This window comes from Hippocampus comes, unplaced genomic scaffold (assembly GCF_001891065.2).
Source record: "Hippocampus comes isolate QL1 unplaced genomic scaffold, H_comes_QL1_v1.1 scaffold53, whole genome shotgun sequence".
Lineage (NCBI taxonomy): Eukaryota > Metazoa > Chordata > Actinopteri > Syngnathiformes > Syngnathidae > Hippocampus > Hippocampus comes.
In genome coordinates this window covers 1,173,158-1,183,636 of record NW_017805707.1, presented here as the reverse complement: position 1 = coordinate 1,183,636, position 10,479 = coordinate 1,173,158, and positions in this window count along the sequence as shown.

The following is a 10,479-nucleotide window of genomic DNA, read 5'->3' as shown; positions in this document are numbered from 1 at the left end:
AATAATAGGTTTCACCGAGCGTCACTGCCAAGCCGTGATAGCCTATTTAGTAGGTTGGGGGGGGTGGGGGGGAGAAACATTCAATTTGTGGCCACAAGTAGGCGAGCGAAAAAGTAATTAAGAAATTAGAGAATTGGTCCTCCCTTCTTGGAGTTTGTATCCCCCCCCCACCACTCTCTGGTGGACACGGCATCCATAATGAGGAAGGCTGGTAATTAAAATCTCGTGGAGAGGTGAGCCCTGCTGGAGCTGACGGCGAAAAGAATGATCTTTCTCCGTCCCCTTTTCCACTCTCCGGCCATTATTTCTTGCCTTTGTCACAAGTGCCTGGACAGCTGGCGACTTGACTGGAGCTGTGCCTGCGTGCGTGCGTGCGTGCCTGCGTGCGCATCTCACAGACCCTCCGCCAGCAAATAAATATAATCAATCTCCATTTACATACAAATAGGCTTCCCCCTTCATCCTAATAATCGAGCCAGCATCCTCCAAGAGGGGAAATAATATTCACTCCACACACCAATTTCATATTTATCATTAGATGCCTTTATTGATTGCCCCCCAACCCCACTTCTCTTTCTTTTTAGATCATTATTCCCCCTCCCACACTTCACTTCACGAGAGGATATTGAAGGCTTGTCGAGCCGAAACACGTCGGCACACGCTTCATTATTTCCTGTGCCGAGGGACGATTACCGCTCTGGCTCGCCGTCCACCGCGATGCGAAGGAGGCGATCGGGACGCCATGGCGGGCGTTTAGCGGCTCGCGCGCGTGTTGCTAATGCGCCTCATTCGCCGCGGTGTCATGTATGCGGTGTCGCCGTCAGTCCTACTTGAGGCAAATAAGCCGTGGCGTCGGCGCGACGCGGCTCATCCGTGACGAGAACAAAACAGACCAAAGGAAATCCGATTGGCCGGTGAATGCACGCAAAAGCAAAATTAAATTGGGCATCGCACGTTCCTACCAGAATATTCACTGATAATGTCCACATTGTCAACTGATGACTCTCACGTTATGCCGTGATCCGTTTCACATTTTATTCATTTTGTCGTTTCAACGTAATCACCTCCCCTTATGGCGTTAAAAGCTCACATTTGCCATGGTTAAAAAAAACAAAAAACGGGGGAATGATTTTAAAACGGTACACGCGGAGCCCCATGTCGGTATGTGTATCCTTTTGTTGTTGTTTGTACACTATTTTGGAAGAGTCAGTCACTTTGATTCATAAGACACACACAAACACACACACACACACACAAAAATGACTCGATTCTATGCTCATCTTACCTCCACTGCACAGCTGCAACCAGCAGAGGCGCCGTTGAGCCAGCCTCAACATTTCTGCAAAAAAAAAAAAAAACAAAAACAAATCAAAACGGCAGTTTACACTCATGCATTTCATTTCGATTTTTTTTTTTAGCATTCAGGACCATCCAAACTTTCTTTGTCTTTTCTGCCCGGCTATCATGAGTCGTCAATCGACTGCCAGGTTACTTCCTGGTTCATGCCAGATGCTGCGGCATTCAATGCGCAGTGCCATCCGAGGTTGAAAAGGAAATGCCTTTCCTCGCACCTTTGTCAGGATCTTCACAAATAATTTAGGGATGCGTGGGAATGGCTTACAGGTTGAGTGGTTTTTTTTTTTTTTTTTGTGTCAACTCGCTAACTAGCGAAGCATCGCGCCTTCTTCGCACTTGGAGTCGAGGACGACTTCGAAATGTTTGTTCCTCTGTGACGACAAAGTTAAGATTTGAAATGGAAGCAACAGCATTGCTCATCAAACTAACCCTGGAGACATTCTGAGTAGGGAGGGGGAAAAAAAAAAAAAAGCTAGGGTGCGAGTTTTTTTTTTTTCTTTTTTAGACACATTGACCCCCATTTCTCGCTTTGACTCAAGTTTGTTTTTCTTGAGGGCTAAAATATTCACCGTGGAAAACGTAGTGCGGCTTTGGCAGGTAAAAGCATTGCTGGCTGCGCGTGACCAAAATTAGCATTTCCTTTGAAAACTTTGCATGATTAATCACCTTTTTTTTTTCCATTTTCGCCCCGCACGTTGCTCGTTAAGTAGCAAACACAACAGGTCGCCGGTATGAAATATTCAACAGGAGACAAAGCGTTTCATGTGCTCCTCTCGGACTCGGCCGTTGGCTCGGGCGTGCGCGTGCGCGCCCGACGTCCTCTTGCAAAAAACGGCGCGGCCTTTGATCACCATTAAGATCATTTGCTTCAACTTTTCAAATATGCTTTCGAGTGTTTGATTAACATCTCGGGGAATTATTTAGCCAAACGGGAGATTAGCAGAGACTTTTGGACGGCTAATGATGGAATTGTGATCGCCCAAACGCAGCACTCGGAGGAGGTGGGGGAGGGGAGGGGGGGCACCCAATGAGAACCGGGAGGCTAATATTTCATTTGATCTGGAATATTACCGTGGTGCATATTGGACAGTTCATGAAACTCCGTGCATTAACTTGCCCCGCGCGTCGGAATACGCACTTATAAGCCCTGGGTATTAATATTCACATTGGGTAGATTTGAAGCGTACGTTTCAGAGCGCCGCGTGCTCGACATTGTAATTTCTTAGCTTATCTAATCAATTCTGCAAGCTCCACGGGCCTCATGAAAGAAATCAGCTCGGTAGCACCTTCAGAACACTTATAAATAATGAAAAACAGCATTAAAAAAAAAAAAAAAGCGCTTGAGGAGGAAAAAAAAAAAAGTTGATTAGAAAAGTGCCTTTTATCCGGGCCTTCAAATCTTTCACATTCCGAAGATGCAGAAGACTTCGGGCAAACTGCGGCGTCGAGAAGTAGCCCTATCTGGCCAGGAAAATACGGCGGTGGTTGTAAGTAATAATTTGGTGGATAAAAAGTGCTGACAGCACAGAACGAGACAGGTTGCTTTTTGGATCTGAGCGGAGAGATGAGAAACTGAGCAAATCGCTTTCATCTTATGCTCCACGTGGAGTCCTTGAAAACTTCTTTTCGCAAAAGCCGCCCATGTTTGGCATGGGTGGACCTTTCCGGGGCATGCCGGAACCGACTTGGGGGCGGAGAGAGCTTCATTTTGAAAAGTTTTGGCACGTTGCCTTTGGTCATGAGTGGATGCAGCTCCGCCCACTTGCTTTTGAATCAAACTTCCAGTAGATCATGAAAACAAATGTAACTGAAATCGAAACCCCCCCCCCCCCAAAAACACTTTCTAAGCGAACGTGGCGAACAGCATTGCGTCTTATTTTGCGGCGCCGCTGCCACGCGGGCAGAGAGAGGCAAGAGGAGAAAAAAAATAAAGGCCTTTTTATGCCCGCCTATAAATTAGGGGCGGCGGTGGGTTGATGAGCAGTGAAGGAGGGTCGCGTCTCCAACCAGAGACAAAGGAGCGGCGCTGCATTTCACAGACTTTCTCGGCGCCATGCGTCAAGGCGGTGGTGAGAGTTAAGGCTTTTATTGACCCGCCGTGCACGAGCACGCGGAGGATTTGCATTCTGCTCCTGGCAGGCCGAGTGACACAAATTTTTAAAAAATAAAATAAAATAAAACCTCAGAGGCACCATTGGTGAGCTGAGGCATTTTGGGAGACCGGAAGGGGGTCGGCGAAGGGCCGGGGTCCGACCTTTCTTCCCCAAGGGCCGGCGATCGGTCTCCGAGGCCGCCGTCCCGGCGCAATCTCGCCTCGGGCCATCAGCCTCGAGGCAACCGTTGGCCAATCAGCCCCAACCAAAGACTCCGACTGGAGAAGTGGCCCCAAGTGCCGCTTAGCACCTTGAATAATTCACCCGACGAGAGGAGAACCGGGAGAGCGACCCGACCGAATGCAGAAACATTTACCGACGAGCGCAAAAAAAAAAAAAAAAAAAAAACGCAATCCGCTGACTTGCCGAGATGAGCAAATGCAGAACTGCAAGCGAGCGATCGAGCGTCTTGATCAAAGCTGGGCCTAATTTCGATATTTTTACACGATTAATGATTCCGCGGCCGCCATTACGGGATTGGAGAGAAATGTTGAAAGCACTCGTAATTTTGTCCGTAACTTTGCCGGCACTTCGTGTGCAACTTTGTCTCGACTGGTGTGAGAAAAGACGACGTGCTTCGGCGCACAGGAGGAGGAATTCGAAAAGGCTTTGCGAAAAGTGACGATCGGCATTGACAAGCACACCACAGTGAACTTTGAAAGGCCTTGCTTTTGAGGAAGACGAGTACCGATAGCGGATAGCGTGGTTTTGAACATCCGTCGTTTTGAGGGAAGTCAGTCATCCTTTCCCACCTCCCCAACGGATCAGTTGGAAAACAATGTCCGGGAAAGCAAAACCCACTTTGGAGTTCAAAACAGGCCCGGAAGGAGATCAAAGCGGAACACGGGGGCCACTTTCAGTCTCGAAAGAGAGCGGACGTCCCAAGCGCGCCCCCCCGACCCCCCACCCTCCTCCGTGTTTGTTGCCCTCCGCGGCTCCTCTTAATGAGGTCGGACGCGCGGCTGCCTCAGCACCTGCCGCGGGTGGCCACGGGGTTAATCCCACCTGGCTCGCCGGCGCTCTGCCTCCGGGCTGCTGACGGCAGCAGAGACGGACGGGCCCGATGAGGAGGGAGGGGAAGGTGACGGGTGGGGGGGGGGGGGTGCGTGGACCCCAACCTCCGGCAAACAGCCGAATGAGTTGCACCCAACGCCACCGGATACCCGACAAGTGGACGCCTGCGTCATACGGGTAGAGATGGCCAAATACTTTGGCTGCCCTATTTTGAGGACATTCGCAAAGCAAAAACAAAATTTAGATTTTTATTGATTTTTTTCTCTGAATACATTTCAAAAGTCTGAAATATGTTGACTCACGCGAGAGGAGCCGATTCATGCATTCAGTCCGCCGGCAACGCAACGACATCCGGACACCCACGCGTGCGCTAATGAACTTGTTTGATTCCCAATCAGAACCTTGTCAAACCCTCGCGTCAGTGTTGGTGGGGGTGGGGTGGGGGGGGGGGGCGGGCAGCGGCTCAGCCCGGCGAGTTGCTTACTCGACAGACCTTGTTACGGCGCGTCGGGGCACTTTACTGCCGCCGAGGAAAAGGTCGCAGCCGACATCCTTTCCCGCGGCGCGCGTGGACGGCGGGCTTCTGCTCTTTACGAGCCGGGCCATTTTCATAAGCCGATTCGCAAAGTGGCGCAGTAAAGGATGATGGGATGGGGCCACGAGGTGCAAAAGGTAGCGCAGGAGGAGGGAGGGAGGGAGGGGGGGTGGGGGGGAAAACCGGCTCCGGTCGGCCGGCTCCTGTCTGCACAAGTTCGTCATGGACGGCGTGGGCAAATTGGCAGCTGGACAGCGAGAACGCCCTCCTTAAAGGAGCGTCTGGTACAGGCGCAGATACACTAGAATGACTCGAGGGGATGTCAGCACGGCGCGGTGACGGAGAGGCTGGGAAACGTCTCATAAATCTGACTGATGCCCTCTCCCATTGGTGGGAGAAAATGCCAACCGAATTGTAAATCACGACGCTCCGCCGGTTCATCCCCGGCCCGGCTGACATTACCCCAGCGGGCCGTCTCCGCTCGGCTATTTGGCCAGTCATCTGGTCGGCCCGGATTGATGTTTATTCACAAAGCGGCTGACATATTTCAGTGACGCCCTCAAACATTATTCGGGCCCCTCCGAACTCGCGCCGGACTAATTGAATGCGTCGACGGATGGCGAGAAAAAGTGAAGAGAAGGTCAAAGGTCACGCCCGGCGAATTTCGACGCGACTTCATCGTCCGCTTGAATTTGAATTCCGTTTGACGATTGCACAGTTGCACACACACACACACACACACACACACACACACACACACACACACACACACACACGCATGTATTTGAAGGACATTTTGCATAAACTGCATGAGCTGTTTATAATGTTGCGGCCGTGGCGTATTGACATCAATTTCGGCCGAGACAGCCCCCTCCCCGCTGAAATAAGCGGCCGCTTTAAATAATAGCGAGCGAGCCGCTCAGCCAATAAATTTGCGCGCAGAGGTTAATTTAGTGAGGGGAAACCTCAGCACAATTATCTTGTTCGATGGCGAGCCCGCGCACGCCCTCGGGGCCCCCGTCGCAAATGTCACCCAGGAGGAGGCGCGCGCCGCGCTGACGCTTTGGCAGGATGGAGAGCCGGCGTGAAAAACAAGGTAATCGGGAGAGGCTAAACGCGAACAACAGCGTCACCCGCTTGTCATTTCTATCAGATAAGTTGACGGAAAAAAAAAAGAAGAAGAGAGAAAATGAGACCGTTAAAACGGAGGCCGCAATCAGAATGTGATGAAATCCCACCGTGGTCTATTTTGGTGGGACGGCAGGAGAAGTCACGCACTGGGTGACTTCACCTCGGCTCTCGTTTCATGCGAATCTGTGCATCGGTGTCAAAAGCGCTCGCCGCTCGCCGCCGCCGCCTTCATCAAGCGCCGCGCTCGCCCGCCAATACGGGCGGCGACTTTCTCGCCTCCCACAACGCCGGCGAACTCGACGCCGGCTCTATCTGCGCCGGTGATCGGGGATGGCTGTAATTACCGCGTCGTCCTCATCTACTCAAATCATCCCGATCCAAATCTTTTATTTCCCCCGAGGCCCCCCGGCTTGACTCCTCGCCGTGGCGCTTACCTCCCAGGAAGAGGCGGCCCCGGTGTTTGTGCTTTTTTTTTTTTTTTTTTTTAATCAAGCCTCGACTCAAGCTGTTCCAGCAGAGCGGGAGGAAAAAGACCGGTCAAGCTGTGCCGGCGCCTTTCAGAAGGTGGAAGGTTCCAAGCCAAGTAGCGGCCAAACACAAACATCAGCGGTCTGTTAATTCAAACGTGGCGCAGTATGCAAGCCGGCTGGACAGCGGGGAGGGAAAAAAAAAGCTAATTTGAATTAGCTCCTGACACCCAGTTGCCAAACTTCACGGCTTTGTAGTTAGTTTGCCCGTCATTAGTCGGCCAGCCTTCTAATCGCACGACCATGCGGTCGATATGAAGGAACGACACCATCATCTAAGTGAATTCGGCACATGCGCTCCCTAATGTAAACCGAAATCAACATCTGGACCGGCATCGTCTCGAATCGAGAGAGGAAGCCGCTCATTTGCACATCAGAGCTTCACATTTAATAGTCTCCGCAGGCTTTTTGCTTATTTGCCCGCGTGCCCGCCCCGCCACGCGCGCCCGCGCTTCCCTGCCCCGCCCCTCTTCGCCACGAAACGCTAACAAACCCAAAACCGCAGGAGTCCAAAGGCGGCCGCGTTAGACTTCATCAACAGTTGAAAAAAGACACGCGGGCGTTGACACCAACGGCATCGACATTTGCTCACGTTGGCCTCTTCATGGACATTTAAATGCTCGTCGGGAAGTCGACGGTGCTTCGGAACGAGCCGCTCGGCTAATTGATTGTGGCTGTTTGTAAAGTGCAAAAGACGCCCCCTCTTCATCCTCCGAGAACGAGCGAGCGAGACAACATTTCCACTGAGCCTTGATAAAATAATAACAAAAATAAGCCCATGGAAGGATGTTGCAAAGGAAAACATTGACAGCAGGATACAAGCGTGCGTCTTTTTGACACGGACACAAATAAAGATGAGGTACATCCATTGAAAAGGACATACGAGATGAGCAGGATGAGGATGTTGGGATGCGAAAGCGCTGCCTGAGCAGCCCCTTCGCCTGCTGGTTGGCGTAGGCTCGCAGTGGGCAATATTCAGCAAAAGCGATAAAATATGCACGACATTCCTGACAACTGCGCCAATCAAATAAGATTCGATGGAGGAACCTGCTTAACACGATCATGGATGGGAGTACACACACACACACACACCACACACACACACACACACACACACACACACTTTATTTCCACACAGTGATCATTGTGAGGCGATCTGGCATGACTCCTTGTGACTCCACAAGCGACATGCGCTGATATTTTCGCTTTGTGGCGCCATCTCGCCGCCATCCCAACGAGGGCGGATCAAGTTCACAATGCAAGACACAAAGATGTCCAAGAAAGACCGGAGGAGACGCGAGCGGGCATGGCAACGGTCCCCCCTCCCGCCACATTATGCAAATGCAATAAAGCTGGGAGAAAGTCACAGGAGTTGTCATTTCCTCTCCGCCGCTCCAACTTCATGCCGATCTATGGGCCATAATCGCAAACGTCTTTGCAGGGGATGCTATTTTTACCCAGGGATGCCACGTCCCCTTTCCTTGGGCACATTCAATTTCTCTTTCACTCTGACTTTTTCTTTTCTTTTTTTTTTTTTTTGCCTCCCTCTACTATTTTTCACCTGATTATTCCCCTCGCCCGCCGTCCCCGGCGTTCCACCCGAGTCCGCCTGATTCGATTAATATTCAGCAAAAGTACAAAGTCAATTTATCACGCGGCGGAAACACAGTCGGCCACTCTTTTTTTTTTTTTTTTTTTTGCCACGGTTTACCCGCCCCGGTCAGATCACTTGCCTCGGCCTCGTCGCCGTTGCCGTGTCAGCGCCCCCGACGCGCCACGCCACGCGTGTGCCGGGACCACTTGTTATTCCCCGGCTTTCGAGCTCGCCGAGGCCCGCCTCCTTGTGTGTTTACAGCTCTGGGGGCTTGTTGCCTCCTGACTACAAGGAACGCTGATGAATAAATAACGCTTGGGCTGCTCCCTTCCACTCCCTGGAAAGTCCTTGAAGTTTGCGCGCGCGTGCCCGGAGAGCTACCGATGCGCCCGCGCGTTGTTTGTGACCGCACGAGGCACAAAAAAGGGGTGTGTTTGTGTCTCCGGCATCTCTCGGCGGACCGCCACGCGCCTTCATCTGGCGGATTCCCAGCCCCTGTTGGCGGGAAGCCGTCAGAGAGTATCGCAAGGACGAACGCACCGATGGTGGGGAAGCATCCTCTTTATCTTTCACATCAGTGGGAATATGCCGGGGGACTGCGTGTGCGCGTGTGTACCGAACTCGACAAACAAACCGGGTTCTGGGAGCAGAGAGTACTGAAAAAAGGTGGCATGTATTTAGCGGCATATTCTCCCCGTTTGTCTTCATTAACCCCCGCGCGTGCTAATTCCGCAGTCGCCTTGGTGGGCAGTTGGCGAGGTTGCAACAAGCAAGGCATCAAATTATTCCCGCATTAGAGTGAACGACTCTCCAGTCGGTGCTCCGGTGAGATATTCATTTGTCTCTGGCGGCTGCTCGGGGTGGTTTTATTTACACGGCATTATGCTCCATCAAGTGGTTGTGCTCAATTAAGGAAGCCGCCACCGCGGTTTTAAGTCGACTAATTCAGCCCGCTGAAAGGGACCGTGACTCGCTAATGGGGTGTAATTCCTTTTGTATCCGTTGCCACGTGCAGCGGCAGGGAGGGACCAGAGGAAAAGGGGGTCGGGGGGGTGGCAAATCCGTATCATCGCTAAAAACAATGCATCAATTAAGCAATTAGCGAGGAACAAACTGGGCAGTGTTCCAAGCCTGCCAACAAGGCACCGTGCCAAGGGGGCTTGTCGCGTTCATTATAGCCACATCACAGACGGCGAGAGTGGGGAGCCTTGCCTTTCATTTGTCAAGTGGAGGCATTCGACTGCCAGCGCGGGGGACGTTTTGTTGGGCCAGATGTGCTTTTTAGTGAGGCCACATGTTCGGTCAGGGCGGCGGAGGAGGAGGAGGAGGAGGAGGTGAGCTCGAGTGCCAGCTGCCGACAGCGAGTGTTGGGAGGGGGAGGTGGGGGGGGGGGTTTGCAGGGGCATTCGACGGCCTCTTCGCTGCCATCTGATTAATTAAGACTTGAAAGGGGCCCGGTGGCAGCAGGGTTTTAATTGCGGTAATTGGGGTTAATAAGGTGCCATTACACGCACTGATCACAAGTATTGTTTCATCCAGACGGGCAAATTGAGTGAGGTTAAACACGGAGGATGGGAGGAAAAGGGGGGCTTTGGCAGCCGTACGTGCCACTTGTTTCTGCATGTTAACACCGTGTCGGCCCTGTCGGGAAGCGCACGTGATGAATAGCGGAAGGGCGGCGGGGGTCATGATGTTCCCGGACCCCGAGCCCCAAAAACGACGGTCAAGACAATAAACGCGGTTATTCGAAAGCTGAAGAAAGTCAACGGGACAAACCTGAAGATGACGGCCACTCCCCAAATGACGGAATCGGGAACGAATGGGGATGTCGCACACCGATATGGATGCCGCGATAACGGAAAACGCATTGAAAGCGACAGATATCTCAGATTTGAAATGAACAGCTTCAAAGGCGATGAGCAATTTTGGCGTTCGCATACTATAAAGCTCCAGTCGGGCGGGCCTGCCACATTGCAAATTTTTTTTTTTAATGGAACGTTAATTCAACTTTGCTCTCCAAAACAATGCGCCATCGATCATTTTCAGAGCGCCCGAGTGATTCGAGCAGAGCTGGCAAAGCTCTGTGGAGTGTGTCTTCTTCACCTGCTGACAGTCAGCAAGGAAACGGATCGGGGGGGGGGGGGGGGAAGGACGCGGGGCGGGGCGGAA